General features: G+C 36.4%; 1 protein-coding gene and 1 pseudogene across 3 annotated transcripts in view; both read right to left on the reverse strand.

Moving 5' to 3' along the window:
• The window catches only part of DCLK1 (doublecortin like kinase 1), a 342359-nt gene that overhangs the window by 262733 nt on the left and 59637 nt on the right, over positions 1 to 19989 (reverse strand). The window lies entirely within an intron of this gene.
• Positions 13905 to 18762, reverse strand: LOC308652037 (DNA repair protein RAD51 homolog 3-like; annotated as a pseudogene). Its single transcript has 2 exons — positions 18732 to 18762; positions 13905 to 14593 (listed from the first exon to the last, which is right to left on the reverse strand). The product of its transcript is annotated as a DNA repair protein RAD51 homolog 3-like (transcript).

Below are 19989 nucleotides of genomic sequence, written 5' to 3' on the forward strand. Positions count from 1 at the left end.
CCTTGTCTGAGATAGCTAAGATCCTTCAAAGAGTTCAAGTTTATGATTATATTATTACTGAGTTTTTGTAAGCAAGTTCTCAGAATCTGTGAGGAGCCGCTTCAAAGTTCCCAAAACTCTTATTCCCCGTCTTCTTCTAGTATGAAAGTAGGCCTGGCTTCATAAATCTATTCAGTAGGGTTATTGGGTTGGAATGGAGGGGTGCAGGGAGTGATTTCACATATAATGTCCTACTTAGAGTTATCTACCTCATTCTCCTTGTCTTACCCATTCTATTTCTGTCTCTTCCTTTAAACTCCATCTCATAACGTCCATGAGAAGTTATCCTCCTCCACACATGTTCCAAAGACAATAGTAAGCCCCCAAAATGTAACAGAGTTCTGCAGAAAGAGGAAGCCTTTGTTGTCTGGACTGCTTGATTATAGGTGCTAAGTTGAAGAGTCCACACATTATTTTAGATTGTTTTTTACTGTGCTTCATCATTTTAGGTAATTGCTTAAGAAACATATTCTGATTATTTTCTAAGAGTTGATCAACCTAACCCCAGACTCTAATGACCTATATCTGAAAGTATCTAGGAAGTTTTCAGGTAGTATTTATGCATATTTATGAAGTATTTATGCATTGTGAAAATCTTTTTGCTTGCACAGATCCCTTCCACTAAAATATCATTTTCTAAAATGAATTCTTTGCTGATTCTACATTATAATGCTCCAAGCCTTCTAACAACTCCCAGGCTGCCCCATGTGGCCTAACAGAACTCTTTTCCAACTGCTATTTAATACGTTTAAATAAAAATTCATGTTTCTTAAAAAAATTATGTTTCTTGCCCTAATTATCTATTATACTTTTATTCAATCTTTTGGGTATTAGATTAATCTCTGAAAATTTTTATCTTAAGCTAAAAATGGCCAAAATTGTGTGTAGATCAATTTTAAATTTATTTTTCTTTGAAATCATATTTATTTTTTAAAAAGTATTTTCAAGAGTATGTCTTAGTCCTTACCCTTAAAAATCCATTATGAAAAGATAGGAAAGTAGCAATAATGGTAGAGATGTGATGAAAACTAAAACAAGCATTCTACTATATTATGCTTAAAAATCATTCAATAAAAATATGACTGACAACCAGTGGAGTGCTGATAAATAATTAATGGCTGGCATTTCTTTGTGGGGCAGGGGTCCTGATTTGTAGTAACTGCTGAGTTTCACAGTACAAATATTTCCTCCATGAAAATCCATGGACAATTTAGCAACTAAAAATAGTCTTGAAATTTAAAAACTTATCTCAAGCAAGTTGGTACATGCCAGCTTAATAATTGGTGCCTACTACATTTAAAGCATTGTTAAACTTATATTTTATAACTGAGTCTTCTATCATCATTAGATTCTTTTGGCCCATTCATAATTGTTTTTTAATACTATCTTTTAAATAACTGGGTCTGGGTAATAAGGAATAATACAATTTCTTGGTCAACCTCAAATATTTTGATATACTAAAAAGCTACCTGACAAAAGTAACGATGAATTAAATATACACATCATTGAACAGAAGTCTCAACAGCTGCATAGTGTACTGATCTGGCATTCATTGATAGGTATTAAACTCCTGGTAGAACTTTAACAATGATCATGATGTAGCAGAAATTAATTCAGCAGCAAGATTCAGGAAGAACTGATTTTAATTTTAAGACTTTTTCTAACCCCCTGAGTGCCAACCAACACTAGAAGATGACAAAATCATAATTTGTTTGGCAACCTTTAAGGATCCCCATGCCAAACCCCTTATCCTGCCACAAAATCTACCCATTCAGGCAGTTTTGACATGTGAGGATTAGGTCCATTATTTCATTTGTTTTTTAAATGTGCTTTCCCTTTATAGCTGAGGATTAAGTTAATCCCTTCCTCCATAATGCATGAGGTTTGAGTTTTTCTTCAAATTATGGGATTTTCACCCATGCACACTGTCTTCACTATATCTTTCATGATTAACTGGATTCAATTCATTTCTATATTTACTGAGGACTGTCTACCTGTCCGGAACTATATCAGGTCCTAAAGATCCACAGAGGCTCAAGGACAGACCCTCTACTCTCCAGTGGACTAGTTCAAAGCCAGTAAGAATAAAGATTGCCAGTAAGTCAAGTGAAAAACATAAAAAATTAAACTTAACTTACCCCAAGTCATCCCCAATGATGAGGGCTTAGTCAAGCAGGATGATGCTAGAGGCAAAACCACCCAAAACAAAATGTCACTCCACGCAAAACACAAGAAATGTTTAGTCGGAACATACAGCTCATTGCCTTTCATACTATTTACTGCAAAACCCATAGATATTTAAGAATTTAGAAAATGGGGGAAAATTTAAAAGCACTCATAAATCAAAACATTCTAATATCTCTTCTTAGGCACTAATCCTTCTAGCTCATATTTGCATAATCTTAAATGGTTTAATTTCTGACTATCTGGTCATCAAGGTCTCTGAGGAATCTGCGGTGCTTCAACATATCAGAAAGGAAAGCATCAAAGGTTCCTCATGCCAAACCTCACCAATTACTCCATTTGAATAAGTAGCCTCATAAGCACCTCACCCCTCGACCATATTCACATCTTCACGTAGCAAGGGATTATTTCCCTTCAAGTATAAGTAATATTTTCCCCTTAACTATACATTCTATATTTGTCTCACTTGATTTCTGCCAGTTCATATTATAAAAGACCCAATACAGTCCTTTAATCCTTATCCCCAGTTTCATGTGCACTTTCCTTTGTTAATAATCATGAGTTTTTTAGATTCTTTTCATTCTGTCCATTCATTCATTAAATCTCATCTAGCACTGGTTTTTCCTCTGAAATTACCTAGATTTCAGCAGAAGAGTAGTAGTTTACTTTACAGTAATAGAAAATCAAAGAACATTGAGAATGCACACTAAGGTACTGTTCAACTTCATCTTTCTTTGGACTAAAAATACAATGCCCTTTTTATCTCAGTAGCAGCTTTCTGAATTTCAATACTTACTTATTATAGTGATAGCTATTTAGAGAGCTATGTTTACTGATAATGATACAAGAACTTTAGGAGGGAATGGGTCTGTTCAGAAAAAGGCTCTATACTAAGTAGAGGGAAAATGACATTTAATAAAAGTTAAATTATCTATTTAGAATTAAAGGTTGCCATTCTCAGGGAGTCTGAGCCTTCTAAATGATTTGGAATCCAACTTTACCTCTCATTGCTATCACTCCAAAGATGGCATATAATTACGGCGGCTTAATTTTAAAAATACCCCCACCAGCATTCTCTAATCTCTCTTCCTGAGAAACTCACCTGCCCACTCATATCCCATCACTGAACTTGTTCTAGCACTGAACTTTGGTTTAATTCTCTTGCTTGATCTGGTACACAACTGTACTAGATGATAATATGATTTTTACATATTAAAAATATCAGAGGAAAAGAAATTATATGAACTAAACATATACTTCTTATCATTATTCCCTAAATTTTGTATAACAACCATTTGCACTGTATTAGGTATTAGATAACTAAAAGTACAGAGGAATATTCCAGATGTTATATCAAATATTATGCCATCTTGTATAAGAGACTCAAATAGTTATGGATTTTAGCTCTACTGGTCATTCTGGAACCAGTTTCCCATAGATAATGAGGAATGGCTGTACTGAAATAAGAGATGAGAAGTATAAGATATATTCAAACTGTTGTGGAATTTAAGAGACAAGCCCAGCTTAAAAGAGAAAAAAGAAAAAAAGGAAACCATACATCTGGGTTTATTTTATGCTGGGTAAATGAGGTTATATGCATATATAAGTCATAGAACTAGATGCACAAGGGAACGACTATGAACCCCTAAACAAAACATGTATATGCCCCACCCATTCTGTACTTGACTCTGGTAATCTTCGGTGTCACTCAGCCTTAATTCTATGACTGAGCTTTATTGGGAATGGGGTGTTTACTAGCTTTCAGGCAGTTACAATATTTAGAAATTTTCATTTGTTTTTCCTCATGTTTAGCCAAAATCTGTTTTCTGTTTCCCCCAACTTCTACCAATTGGCATCAGTTATTTCCTCCAAATCCTTTTAGTGAATGCATTCCAATTACACAAGTGTATAGCTAAGTAAATAAGAATGAAAAGAAATGTTGTATTTCAGGCTACTTGGTCTCTTTACTTGCAGTGAAATGCAATACCCTTAATATTATTGAGTATCCACTATACTAAAGGAACTGTATGAGGTACTAAGCAGGTAGTAGAATGAGAGAGAAGCTCTGCTCTGAAGAAGCTCACAGTCTAATGAGGGGGAGATTGTATATCCATGAGGTACAGGACAAATCATCATAACAGAGGACAATTCAAGTAAGAACTTGGATTCAGCAAATGGAGAGATCACATTCCATGTAATAAACCTAGAAAGAGCCATGGAGAAAGTGAAATACAAAACTAACATACAGAGCCAGCCAGTACTTATATACCCCCAACTATGTGCCAGGTACAGTTTGGGAGTTGAGGTTATAGTAGAATATTAAATATTCAAAGTATTTACTTTCAAAGAGTTTAGATTCTAGAGGGGAAGAGACTATAAACAAGTTTGTGTGTGTGTGTGTGTGTGTGTGTGTGTGTGTGTGTGTGTGAGAGAGAGAGAGAGAGAGAGAGAGAGAGAGAGAGAGAGAGAGAGAGAGAGAGAGATCAGGAGGGCCTTTAAATACAGAATTTAAGGAAGTGAATAAGCAAGATATGTAGATATATAGGGGAAAAGAAGGGGCTTAAACATGAGATTTTACTTGGATAATGTTAGAATGACAGGCATACACTAAGGCCTAAAGTCAGCAAACTTTATAACACAAAGGGAAATAACGTGTGCTGTAGCTCTCTGTAATGTAAGGTTAGCATTAAGAGTCACAGAAAATAAGTATAGAAGAGTTGAGTGGAAATTCTCCATGATACTTTACATGTCATCATGATAGCTTTTGTCCCAGATTATCTTCTCAAATGTGCATAGAGAAAACAGTCATAAAAGATGGCAGTAATGCCTCTTTTTAGAATAGATGGCATATTTGTTTCCTTACCAGAATAATAAGTATGTCATATCCTTCTGGGGCAAAGGTTTGATAGTGCCCCTCTTATAAGACTGGAATTTTCTAAGCCTGGACTTTCTTAGCAATGATCCAACTCCACCAAATGCTCAGCATTCCTCTGGGCTACTCCCCATCACCCTCATGGGACTAATGGGGAGAACCAATAAAAATATGAAGCTCCTATTGCCCAATATGCCATGAGTCAAAGTCTTTTGTCTCTGATCCAGGAGACTCATGTCTCTGGCTAGTATCTATAAAACTACTATAGTCTAAGTTGTTAGCTTGTAGGTAGCATACAATTTCAAAATCTTCACAACATAGCTGGGTTCTTATTATGGTGATAACTGAAGAATGAGCTGAGAAACTTTCATTCTAGTTGGTAGGGAGCAATGGGAAGCTAGTAATAGACTTAATCAGAATATTGTTTGGTAATATTAAATTATTAGTGTAGCCTAGGATTGAATAGAGGAGAAAACAGTGATGGAGACTGAAAGCTTACACTTTCTGGACAGACACTTTGACACATGATTTCATTTAATTCTCACAATGAACTGAATCTTAATACATTATTGAGTACCCACCATGCTCCAATAATTCTTCAAGAGCTTGTGATACAAATATTCTTTAGGAATACTGGGATACAGCAATAAATAAAACCTTAGGCAGGATTTTTTTCTTCATGGAAATCACATTCTAGGTTAGAATACATGCAAACAACTAAAGAAACACATACTTGATAAGAATATCAAATGGTCATAAATTTTCAAAAGGAAAATAGAGTAGGGTGAAGGGAAAAGTGATGGGAAGTCTATTTTAGACAGGTTGATCAGATACAACCTTTCTAAAGAGACTGGATGTGAGCAGAGGCCTGAAAAAAGTGAAGCAGCTGCTATGATTTTTGTCTGTTTAAGAGATGAGGAAACTGAAGCTTAGAAGAGACTGTATCTTGCTGTAACCTTTCCCACATTACCAAATGGTGTGGTAGGGATATGGCCCCAGGAATCTGACTGTAGCACCAGAGTTCCCACTTTATGATACTACCGCATGTACTCATCTCTGTGAGAGATCATAAAGACAATAAGGGATTGCATGAGGATTTATGAGAACAGGCAGATATGAGAGACAGATTTGACAAACTGCCTACTAGGTTCACTTGAAAGCAAAAAAGGAGATAAATTAGAAAAGAATCAGAGCCTTTGAGCCTAGGTGGCCAGAAGAAAAGGGGGTTCATGGAGGGGGGATCATGCAGGAGAGAGGGCAAGTAAATGGAGAAATAATGTTTTGGTTTTTGGCACACCAAGCTCGATGCACTAACAGAATAGGTTTTGCAATTTCCCCTCAGATTTGAGATATCATGGACTTTGCTCCTCTGCCTTCTGCTCTTGTCATCAATCTTCTAGTTATAGCTCAGCCATTGATCCCTATTACAAAACCAGCAGGAGAATATGAACTGTCTCACACTGGTGTTCCTGATCAGCCAGCTCCCTTTCTTTCCATAAACTGAGGCATGAACTCAGTATCTAGTCCATCTTAATAGATTTCATATTACTCTTTCCCTTTGGGGATTTTGGGATGATAAGGGGAAAGGTAACAGTATTCCCTAGTGCTTCTTTGATAGGGCTTCCTAGAGAACACTGGTATACTGGTGTTCAAATTATCTTCTCTACTTGTATTAAATATAACAATTTAATATATCACAAATCCTTGTCATAAATCCATGTCACACTGTATGCCTGGGGGTCAACTGCAGAACTATCAAAACTTCCTTCTAATTTCTTTAAATCTTGCTGGATCATTCTAGGTTAAGGCTGGTAACAGTCTTTTATTTTGATCTTAAAACAGCACTAGTTTATTATAGAATTTCATAAATAGTATTAAAATAAATTATTAACCTTTAAAAATTAACTATTAGAGCATTAAAGTACATTCAAAAGTATATAATGAAAATATGTATACGTATGAATGAATATGTGTGTATTCATGTATGTATAAACATATATGTCTTCCTTTTTCTTTCAAACACAATTTCAGCATAGTATACAAACCTTTAAGATCAAAACATATTATTCTGGAACCAAGACCACGAGTCACCCCTAGGTAGGCACACTCATACTCAAGACAAATATATATATGAAATATAGATGATATTTAAAGTTTTAGTACAGTTTCAAAGCAGTTATATTATTACTGCTGGTTTTGTTGTTGTTGTTCTTTTGTTTTTTGGGGAGGGATTGTTTGTTTGTTTGTTTGTTTGTTTGTTTGTCTGTTTATTTTGGCTCTGTAAACCACAATCAGTGGCATGTTCCACAAATGAATCTTTCTTCCCTGGTGGTAAAACTAAGTCAGAACCATGGACAGTAACACCACTCCCCACCCCTTTTCATTCCCTTCTGAAGGATTTATTCTTTTCAGGGAGTGACTTCACTCCAAATTTTACTTTCCTTTCTCTAAAATCTGAAGGTACAAATGAGATTTTAAAAGCTCCAGAGAACTTACTCTCTAAAATATTAGCAATTGCTTACTCAAACGTACGTACACCACACTAGAAATGAGGACTATTAAAGGAAGACATCAATTGGTTATACAGTCAGTTTGTAAGTAAAGAATAAAAACTCCACTGTAAAATTACCTGGAATATTTTTGCTTGTTCACAATGCTTCTTTAATGAGATCTGGGTCTTTTCTTAGATCTTGCTTTATGCGAACATGAAAAATTATGCAGCTTTCAGCCTGTGCAGAGTTCAGACGTGGGCCAGATTCAGGATATTGGATTTATGGAATAGATAAAAGCCATACTTTGCAACCAGCCTGCTTTCTAGCTTGCAGAATAAGACATGGGGTTGGGGATAGAAATTTCAAATCTCTGTTTTCACACTGAGCTTATCTTTCTTCTCATGACCACTCTGCTTTTTAAAAGGTTTACAGAGTTTGCTGGTCATGATTACCATTGTGTTAAATGATCAGCCCTTGGATAAAGGCCATATAGAATGTGAAGATGCATAATATGACTTCTGCATTCAAAATATTCTAGATGTTTTGGAGGATAAGATTAGCTGTACATAAATAACTCCTTTTCTTCATCCTAGTGCATAGCCATATTCTGAATAATAACAGTAAGTATGAAGAGTCTAGGACAGTTCATAAGTGCTCTAGAGAAGAGACAGAAACCTGTGAGTTGGTGGAACTGACAAACTTAATGAAGCAGATGGGATTTGAACCAGGTTTTTAAAGAAAGGTGGAATTTCATCAAGTACACATGTAGCACCATCTCCATGGAGGGGAATAGTGTCAGATTCCCATTCACCAGACAAGGCTTTCTTTCTTATAACACTGTCCACAAGTGTCTGACACAGGACAGGGTTCTGGGAGCCTGATAGACTGAGGAAGGGAAATTTTCCCAGAGTAACCAAGGGAAAGGCCATGTGAGGAGCAAGAATGAATTTTAGCAGGGGATGAAAGCCAGAGACAAGTGCCAAAGGTAGTATCAGGTCCCAGGGATGAGAGGGAGATGTTAATCAGAAGGCAAATTAAGAAATGTGCAGCTAACACCAGAAGTTAGCTGGAGTAAAGCATTAATTGAGGATAATGAGGCAGTTTTAGATACAGGTTGGGAATTAATTCTAGAAAAAAGTTCTAGACATAGGTTGATGAGATATAGAAGATGAGGATATCAGGGGTCAACATGTCTAAGAAAAGCCTGAAATAAGATTATGGCATGCAAAGATTTAAGTATATCACAAAATTAGACCCAGGAATTTTATATTTGGGTGGATATTTGAAGATAAATGAGTAGCCAAAATCATTTCACCAATTTGAAGCTCAGAGGAATGAAGACCCCAGTGGTAGGGAAAGCCACTGAGAGGACTTGATTGGGCATTTGGTTTTTATGTTTATATAATTCTTTCAATCAATGATATAGAACTGGAACTCCCTGAATAGATGAAGAATGAGGTTCAGGCTCCCTTACTTTTCTCAGGAATAGATTTTAATGATCAGAAAATCTACTAACTTGATCAACATTTATCTATGGCCAAAATGGGTAGATAAAGTGATATATGATTGATTTAAATACTTTTATTAAAAAATTATCCAGTCTCCAAAGTCTATTTTTATAGGAAGAAGACTCTTCTGGGGGTTTGGAATTGTTGGAATGACCTCTGCAAATTAGATAATAAGTCATGCTTCGCAAAGTCCATCATTAGACCCCATCTATCATGATGGTAGGGATATTGCTATGATTTGGAAAGGAGGTGTCCCCCCCCCCCAAAACTGAGGTGTTAGACAAAATGCAGGATTGTTTAAAGGTGAGATGATTAGATTACAAGAACCATAACCTGACCAGTGGATTGATTCATTTGATGAATCCATAATTTGAAAGGACCACTGCTCTGGGTGGCAACTATAGGCAGGTAGTGTGGATCTGAAGGAAGCAGGCAACTGGAGCTGTGCCTTTGAGATTTATATTTTGTCCCTGGTGGGTGGAGCACTCTCTTGGCCTTCTGGCTGACTCCAGGTGAGCAGCTTTCCTCTACCATGTCTTTCTGCCATGATGGCCCCAGAGTTATGATGCTGGCTGACCAGAGCCTGCAACCTCTAAAACCATGAGCCCAAAATAAGCTTTTGCTCTTGTCAGTTATTTTGGTTAGAGCAATGAAAAGCTGACTAACAAAAAAAAAATAAAGTTTTGAGAAAACTGCTGATGAGGAAAAAGAATAATATTAGAGGCAACACCCCAGGATGATGCCATCGTGTATAGACATGAGAAGACAGATGAGAACTAAAGCTTCCTGTGGCTGCTACCTCTAGCACCTCTCCACTTTCTTACCCATTACCCCTTCTCACAGAAACACACATGCTTTATTGCTGCGTAGAGAAATCTGAAGGTTAGAAACTTGGCATTCATATAATACCTCTCTCCCAAGAAACCAAAAGCAATTTATAAACCAGTATTCTGTGAAATCATCACAGTGGGCCTGCAAATATAATCAAGGTCTTCATCCCTCCAGGAAATTGTTTTCTCTCTGAGACCCCAGTGACCAGCTGCCAGCTTCACGGGAAAGAAATCTACTTACCTTAGGGGAGGGATATAACTCCAGACTATGGAGAACTTGAACACCTAGAAGTGGGGGAGGAATGGGCAGCAGATTCTGGCTGGCTCACAGTGTGACACTTAACCCCAACTGTCACAAGTGGTGCTTAAAAAGATGCACTACAACCAGTCAGAATAAGAAAACCCATTTTGTTACACTGTTGAGAATAATAATAGCTGGCTAGTCTCTTCTGATTTTCAAAACACCCTACAGTCTGACAAAGTACTAACATTAGTATATGATGTTCTCCATAATAAAGATAATTTAAAATTTTTCTAAGTAGAATATCTATATCTAATTCCTATGAATTATCTATACTTGAACATGTGTTTTTGGTCTAAATTCTATTTTCTTAGTATAATAAAATGCCCATTAACCAATAATGCATTTGACCATTTATTTTCTATGGTATCCTGGATTATCTTTCATATCCAACAGAGTTGACTATTATCTTTTAAATACCAACTTCACAGATTCAAAGGTATGATGACTAGAGGGCATGCTTTGTCCCATTATATCAGTCTCATGATCAGAACAACTAATCACTGGGTCCTTCTTAAGTATGCAAATAGATTTATAGATGTTTACCAAACACAGACACTATGTATTTTACTTTCCTGATAAACACATCATCATCAATTTTTATTTACATACTACTATGTGAGTAATGTTTGTGTGTATTTGTATTGAGTGGCTCAGATACACTTGTGCACAATCATACTTAGTACTTAAGTTTGTACTCAACAGGTGCATGGAGCAGCAAAATAACCAACCAATAGTTAATAGTTGATATAAATGAAGGACATTTATTTAACAGTAGCTAAAACAAAAGAATCCAAATGGAAAACACAGAACACAATAGCTACAAAGGCTGGAACAGGTGGTCCAAGGGCTAGGTGAGGAAGCAATCATTGTCAGTTGTGATGAATGACATGCACAGATTGCAAAGTCCATATGGGGGAAGAAGTACTTGGGATTGGGCATAATACGTTCAAGATTTCAGATAAAGGCAGACTTACAGGATCCCTCAGTCTATGAGAAAGCACATGTAGTGATGAAGGGAGTGGGAAGGGGCTGTGAGGCAGTAAAGCTGGATAGAATTCTTAAAATTGACATCACCAGCAAAGAACAACAGAAAATTCAGAGCAACAGAGAACCAACTAACCCAACAATATCTTCCTTAAATGGAGAACTGGAATTCTCATCTGTGACTATTTGCAGTTTCCAATCCTGAAATCAGTTCCAGCATCTCCAAGAAGAACAACAACAAATTTGCTGCACATGTCATTTTGTTATCATAAGGCAGGTTAACCTTTCTTTTCTGAAATCAGAGGATTAGACAGGTGATTGTTCACCACAACAAATGGCTTCACTTCAGAGTACTTAGAGGGCGTTAAAACTATAAGTAAAACATTTACAAGTCTCAGTTCTCCAAAATTTTTCATTTGGATTCTTTTGTTTTAGCTACTGTCCCTTTTCTGCCCAAAGAATGATTCACAAATAATTCTAGCAGTATATACCAACCCACGACACTTAATAAGAATAATATTCTAGCTGGAAAAATCTGGCAGAAAGAGCTTCTGGTTTAAAGAAGGCAAAACAGTGAAGATGTGTGAATGCAGTTTGGCTCAATTTAGTGCTTGACAGGAAGCCCAACACATCAATACTCTAAAACAACCAAACATTTAATATAGTTACCTTGCATCTACTCAAAACTAAGTGGCAGCCAGAGATTTTTTGGCACTAAGTCCCAGCATAGTAAACTTCAACATCCACCATCAACATGTCATCTTTCATAAAATACCGTGTAAGTCACCACAACTCCTTGGAAACCCAGAAGTCCTATTTTTCAGACTTTTAATCTATTAAGCAGCCTTCTGAGAATGCTGTCTACATGTGGAATGCTTCTGTCAGGTACAATATGATGCACCCTGGTTGTGATTCACACTTCAACTGAGCTCCCTGTTATTTTAAAATGTCACTCTTAAATGGAAGCACTGACATTTATTTGTATGATGGCTTTGATATTGAAGAAACGCTGTATTTAATTCTGAGAGGTCTAGGGATTGCAGATGTTTTTTTTTTTTTGAAGATCATCTAAGATCTGCATAAAAAGATTCAGAGAACTCTAAATCATCTCTCTTCACCCAAGCCTTCCCATCAAATGAATGTTCCCTGGTACTCACCTGAATGTGCATTGCAGGGCAGACACTTACTGTCTTGGGTATTGATCAATTGCCAAAACTAAGAGCCCAATATATCATTGTTAAGTGATTAAAATAAATGAACCACTTCTCAACAATACAGAGTAGCAACCAAGGTCCACAGCAACAGAAACCAAATGGAGAAAAATAGAAGGAAGCTCCATCTGTGCTTGAGGGATTAGGACCTGGGGCCTGCATCCAGATGGTTTCTATTTTGAATCTCAACTAGCACTTCAGTTTCCCCTTTGAAAATTTAGCCCACTGCTTGATCCTTAATATGGGAATAAGGGTACCTTGAAGCAGAACTTTAGTGATAATCAGAGATAATTACATAAAATGCCTGCCTGGCATGCAAAAACACTCAAATCATAGCTATGAGGATGATGTCAATGTGATTCGTGGTAAATGTAAAGTCTGATGGTGCAGATTAAAAACCAACAGAGAACTGACCCTAGATAGGAGTCACTGTGGAAACTTCTCCCAGGCAACACTTGATCTAACTTGAATAAGCAAAATCACCATTCAAATTTGACATTCCAACTCAAAAATAAGTTTAGGTCACTATGAGGTCTCTTAATGGCAAAAGTCAATAATCTTTACCCAACTGTCATCTGAAAACTTAGCCCTATTCCTAGGTGACCACAGATAATGCCAAGGTCTTTGTGTAGTCGTTTGCAGACACCTGCAACTGATGTCCTTCAGCTGCCTGTTTGTAATATGTTGCCAAGAACTGCATGAGAACAGGTTCAATGTCTTTTTCATTCTACATGCCTGGAGTCAATACAGAATTACGTGCATGTGGAAATAAAATTATTTTGATATTGATCATGATTTTCATCATCTAAGCTATGATAACTGTTATTAACTTTTATCAGCAGAAAACTCCCTCAACATCACGAGGACACTACAAAGTGCCTTTGGATTTGATTCTTAGATACCTTGGAAAATTCCAACTGAACACTTCTCAAATTGGAGGTCCAGTGCCTACCAGGGTCCCAGGGACATTAGAGGAGCTGAAGAACAGAGATTTGAGACTTCTCTACCTCATAGGATGCTAGATCATGGGCTTCAGTTAGATTCTGGTCATTTTCAAAATATATGAAAGAAAAAGTATGCACTCTTACTAAGTTCAAGGACTGGAGACTCATTATGATTTTTAATTTCACATCAATATATTTGTATACTTTGGATTTGTTTTTGGGTTACTGTTCTTCCTCTGGTTTTCATGACCTTTTCTGGATACTCAGTGAACCTTCTGTGGCAACAGCGTCTCCAAATCCCTGAGGTTTGTGATCTGAAACAGTACTGTAGATTCCTTTCTGCTTGGTGATTTGTACAATGTTGCCAACCTTTGCTTTCTGTCCCATTGAAAAATTAGCCATATTGTAACAGCATGTCCCCAACTCTCCCCTAATGCGGGAACTAGCAAGGCCTGATTTTTTATCAATCTTTGTTGTCATTTGGTAAAAATTACAGCTAATCTGTGATTATTTGCAAAGCTGATCATTTTGCTGGGTTAGTAATCAAGTTCAAAGGGATGGTCATCAAGGTCATGATGAAAAGGAAAGCGATGCCATCTATTATCACTAATCGAACTTGCTCTTTGGTGTTCTTCTCCCATGTGTGTTCCTGCTATAAGATGAAGATTCTGAATGCAGGAACTAGCAAGCTCTACCAGTCTGTTCAAACCTAAAGCTTCCCTCTGTATCAATAAAAACTTCTTCACCTGCCGCTCCTTCAAAACATTCTGGTATCAGCACATAATTGTGTTTTTCCAACACCTGATGTACCACAAATTTCTGTTGTTTTCATTAAGGTTACTCCACCCCCAGAATATTATCTAATGCACAACAGAAGGTAATAATGAAGCTATTATTAGGGTATGTTCCTGCTCGAGAAGTTCCAGTGTGGTACACTTCTTTCCTGACTCTGGTGCACCATTATATCTTGGTTTATTTGTGAGACATTCTCTTCTTATAATCTGCAGTTTCTAAGGTTTCTCTTTGGATATTCCAACTCCTTTGCTGAGTTTGGAGGGTTTCACCTCCTGGAATTCCTCAGCATTCTGGAAACCTGCAGACACCAGCTTCACCTGTACTGCAGAAGACAGTGGGAAGCTCACCAAATCCCACTGGTCACTTGGGAAAAGGGCAAGGTGGCCAAGGAAGAGTACAGGTGTGCCCAAGAGTTCACAGGAGACTACACCTGCCAGAGCACCCACCCACTTGGTTAACAGAAATTAGGAAATGATCAGAATAGGGAATTTTGTTTCTTTTCACCCTCAGAGGAAAGATCATTGGTACCCCTTTGGAAGAAAATGTAAAAAGAGCTGAATAGAGCCAGGCACAGTGGTGCACACCTATAATCCCAGCAACTTGAGAGGCTGAGGCAGGAGGATCAAAGCCAGTCTCAGTAACTTATTGAGGCCCTAAGCACCTTTGCAAGACCCTGTCTCAAAATAAACAACAAAAATGGCTGGGGAATTCAACCTCCTTAAAACGTTTTCAAATAACAGGTTTATTTATATAGTTAATAGCACTCAGCTTAGCACATAAAATTCAGGCAATAAATATTTATTATATGACTAAATTAATGATGAGTTGGGGATGTTATAAGAAATCTCCACAAAAAAGTTTGATAAATATATTTAAAAGATTATTACCTTTAAAAAAAATACCTGCAGGGTAAGTTTTGGCATTTTCACAACTATAATGAATCTGTAATAAAAAGATAAAGTGAAAAGTAATAAAGGTCTTATAAACAATTCTCATAATAAAAGCAAGAAGAAGTCCTATAATATTTGATGAATGTAATTCATGAATCATGCTATTGCAATTAACAGCTTTGATTAGAAGCATCCACTGGATTTTACTAATGAGATAAATTGATGTATATACTAACCTGAAAACTCACAAAGCCTTAAACATCACTGAATACATCACAGTGGAACAAGAAACCAGAAGGAAACATGCACAGTGAATTGTCAATCATAAATGCGCTCTTGCTTGACACAAACACCACTTAGTTGTTGATATGACAAAAGTTCATTTAACTTTAGTCAATAAAAAGATAGGGAATAAGGAAGTAAATGGTACCTTTGTCTAGTCTTTACAAGGAACATCAGATCTTATTATTTAAAAAAGAAAGCCAAGCAAAACAAAGCAAAGAAAGTAATGAAACATGAAAAATCTGTGTAAAATCATATTTATTTCATAGTGATGGTACCTATCTCCTGTCATCACTTTATTCTCAAGCAAAAACATGTTGTAATGTCATCACTGTGACTTTTTTACTTTCTAATGTGATTCAACATGGAAGGCAATGGAGCTAATGATCCATCCAGATTTCTAAATAATGCTGGAAATGCTCCAAATAATCACTCTTCTGTTAAAAACAAGAGAGCTTTCTCGAATTCTTGACATTAAACAGACTGCAAATATGTAATAGTTGAAGAAAATAAACAGACTGTGGCAGACTAATGAATAGGTTTCTCAGCTACCTGTGCCAGACTAATAATGCCTAAGGTTTCCTAGAGAAATTACCCAAGTGTAAATCCCACCTCCACCACCTACTATGTGATCTGAATTATAGGACTTAACCTCTGTGTGCCTCAGTTTACTCATATATAAAGTGGGGATAATAACGGTGCCCTTCTGGAAGGGCGATTGTGAGGAGTAGATGAGATGTTATGGTCAAATGTGCCAGGTACAAGCAACCAAGTCATCTCAGCTTGTGTTCCGACCACTGGGAATTTGGGTTATCACCCTGTATAAGATTAAAAGGAGTCTAGGAAGGAAGAATGGTTTGGGAAGACAACTTTGCAGACAATGACTAATGTGGAAACCAAAGCTCCTCCTTGAACCAACCATAAAAGCAAGTAGGCGGAATAAAGACACACAATTTGACACATGGTTTTAAAATTTCCCAGAAACATAAATAATCTACAATTAAATAATCATTGCAATTATATTGTAAAAAGGAAAAAAACTATGTCATTATATTATAGAAAGAGAATAGAGGATACATACACACACACACACACACACACACACACACACACACCCTAGTTAGTCACTGGGAACAATGCTAATTTCCTGAACCGCAAAATGATTCCAAATGACACCACTCTCCCAAAGAGATCTTACACAGTGTGAAAAAAGATATACTGGCCTTGAAAGTGACCCCTAGCACTCTGCTCTCTACAGCTTTCATTCATTTAGGGGTACTGTAGTGAACTCAGCAGAGCCTAAATAAATGAGGCACATACATCCTCTTCCATCATAGAGTGGGAGGTCTGGAAAGACTCTGTGCTACCACAGCCTTCTTTTCTACTCTTTCTTTTTTATTTCTATTTTTGCATCATAATTCAGAAAGTAAGATATTAAACAGCGTTGAGAGCGAGTCTCTGTACCATGCCAATGCTCTAGCTTCCTGAAGGCAGTCACGGTGCAGGCTCTGACTTCCCATTAGGTTTCCAATCCGCTTCTCTAAGGGTGCCCTGCTGTCCTAGGAGATGACAGGGTGCAGAGAATTCTCTGCTACTCCCTACAGAATCACCACACCCAATGCGAAGCATCCTTCCACCCTCAAAGAACACAAATTTGTTTTCTTCAGCCAGATGTTTTGTAGGTGAGATGGATATCTGCTTTAGGTGGAAAGGAAAAGTTAGCAGTCTAGATATAGGAAGCAAAAAAAGAACACCTCCATATATAACAGTGTACACATTTTTAAGGTGTAGAAAGAAAAATATTAAGTTTGGAGAAGAACATAATCATGAAATATGGCCAAACAGATGGACATTTTAAAAATCCACAATACCATGTTTGAATTCCAACATTTTATATTAAGATTCTTTAAAATTTATAGTTATAAAAAAAAGCCAAATTTGCAAGCCTGTAAAGACATACTGTTCCTATTCTTCTGGCAGTAAATGACCTGGCTGACTGCAAGCAGAGGAACACAGATAAATTTCTCTGTCTAGTTAAAAATGCTTCTTGACACTGTACATAGTTTTGGCTGGCTGTACAGTGTCTTGGTCTCAAGTCATAAATAAGAGGCCATTTAAATCAATCCTAAACCCTTTACACAAAGCCACAATAAAAAGAACTGCTTGGTATTCAGTGAATACAAGCTTTTCTAAATAAATCTTAATTCAGCTTGGGGTGACTTCTATGTTAAAGTCATAGAATACAGCTTTTACCATCTCAAAATTAAAGTCTTAGATTTTTAATTCTACTCTTAAGTTTTTTCTTTGTCTGAATCTTGGTAGAGCATAGCCTAACACACAATGTTAATAATTTTACCTCAAACCTGTACTTGACTAGTTAACCTCATCAATAGAGAGCTTAAAACAAAACAAAACTTCTCATGACCTCAGGCATAAGAAACAATAATTCAAATTAAACGTATCCTCCACAATAAACTTCTGGAATGCATTGAGAAGATGCAGAGGAATAAATCCAAACTTCATTTTACTAGTTTCAAAATGGCATTTTGAATCCTCTTTCCAAGAGCATGAGTGATGGGTGCTACAAGGACACAGTCCTTCAAAACACACGGAACTGGTTTGGATGAATTCCAGGATAATGTAAAAATAAGCCAAACAAAGGAAAAACAAATGAAATTTATGTTACTATTTCCAAATACAGAAGGTGGGTAAAAGCTATAAAGTTTTATATTTAAAAATAAATAAGATAATATATCATTTAAACAATAAAATATCACTATAAGGTGGTCTACAGCATATTTTTTGGTGTACACAGTTTTCACATTACATTATAGCAATTTAATCCTCTTAATAATCCCATGAGATAACTTAGCATTACTCTTGAGCACTGATGGAATAATAAATGAAGCACTAAGCTTTGCTGAAGAGTAGACTCCAGAAAAATAATGCTTGGAAAATATTATCTTCAATAAACCGGAGGAGAAAGCTTCTTGTGATTCCTTTTAAATGCAACTTTCTTCCTGAATCCAAATTAAGATACATTTGCCAACATGTTACAGAAACAAAGACAAGAAATGGAAAAATCAAGAATACATCCACTACTGAAGAGTCTTTCTTCAATGAGAACATGACTTAATGAGTTAAAGTGGATTTTGGCTTTTATCCTAAGGCCCCAATGTCCAGCCTTGTGAAAACAATGATGCTTGCTCTGAAAGCAACATTCCGTTATCAAGAAAATGATAGAAAATTACTTCTGTTCTATCTTCCCCATGTTGGTGTTGGCTCCCTATCCCAGGTCCACCTCACAGATGCTCTATTCCCTTCCCCAACATTCCCTTTCCCACCTCCTCTACTTACCAAGTTCAACTCCTTTCAAAAAAAATAGGTGCATCTTACCTGTCCCTGAACCACGCACCTCTTCCCACATTGGTACCTGTGTTTAGTCCTGCAGTGCTACCACATCAACCCCTATTTTTGTGTTGCTTTACTGTTGTGGCCTGTCTCTTATTTGAATGTTCCCTCCCATCATTCTAAGAGCAGTGATAGTATTTAACTGGTTATGTGCATTCCATAGTGACCTGCAACCTACATAATCTAAAAAATAAATGGCAGGGTTTAAAATTGCAAAGCTATAATATTTACCAGCAGTGGAAATTAATTATGATTATCACATATGCTTCAACAAAATGCCTGCCTTTACTGCAACTGGCTAGTCACAAAGAATTCTTAGAGATCCACCTTTATATCTGGTGTGCGGGAGAAATGTAGAAGTGAATTATGATTCTAGAAGCTTGCTATTTTCTTAAAAATTAATTTTTTAAGTATCCAAGGAAGCTCAGAATGTGACCATTCACACTGGTTTCATAACACCTGAAAAAGTCTTCTTTAGTCCAACAACTTACTAACTAGGTTGTTTTCTTCTGACCCATCGAAAATAACACAATTTCCAAAGAAACCAGTTTGATTCTTTTTAAGATGCTCATACTAGTTTCCTTACTGGGTATTTCTGAGAATTATGGGCATGAAAGTATTTTGAAAACAATGAAGTACTCCAAAAACTAGTAGTAACAACAATAGTTGTTGTAAATTTTTAAAGAACAATCAGGAGGTCTCAAAATGACCCAAGTAACCTCCATTTTTGAATGAGGTCAGTTTAGATTTTTATCCAAAAAAAAAAAAAAAAAAAGGCCACATGGACCTCATTTTGTTTTCATTTTTTTTCCCCTTAAGTTTTTCTTACTTGGAAGGCTTCATTGGTAATTGGCTGACATCATTCCCTTTCATCTTTGTTTTTACCAGCTGTATGTATCATTTTCTCCATTTTCATAAAGAGACCTTAGGGATATGGTGTTCTGGCAGAAAGAAAAACAATCCTTGCTTGGCTCTAAAGACTGGGGTCACTTGGAGAATATGAGGCATTTTATATGGAAAAACATTTTTATATAATTACATATATGTGTAATAGGGTGCATATTTCTATGCTTCTATTTGTAGCATTTTAAAGCTTCAAGGTTTTTAACAAACATAATTTCTCACATTCTTGTTAACATATCTTCTTACATTGCTACCATACTGTTTCATTCTATCTGGCACTCAAAATTCTCAAAAATTAAATATTTTAAATTGCAAAAGTATATTAATATTTCTTCTTTTT

The sequence above is a fragment of the Spermophilus citellus genome (assembly GCF_964194105.1).
Source record: "Spermophilus citellus genome assembly, chromosome: 1".
NCBI lineage: Eukaryota > Metazoa > Chordata > Mammalia > Rodentia > Sciuridae > Spermophilus > Spermophilus citellus.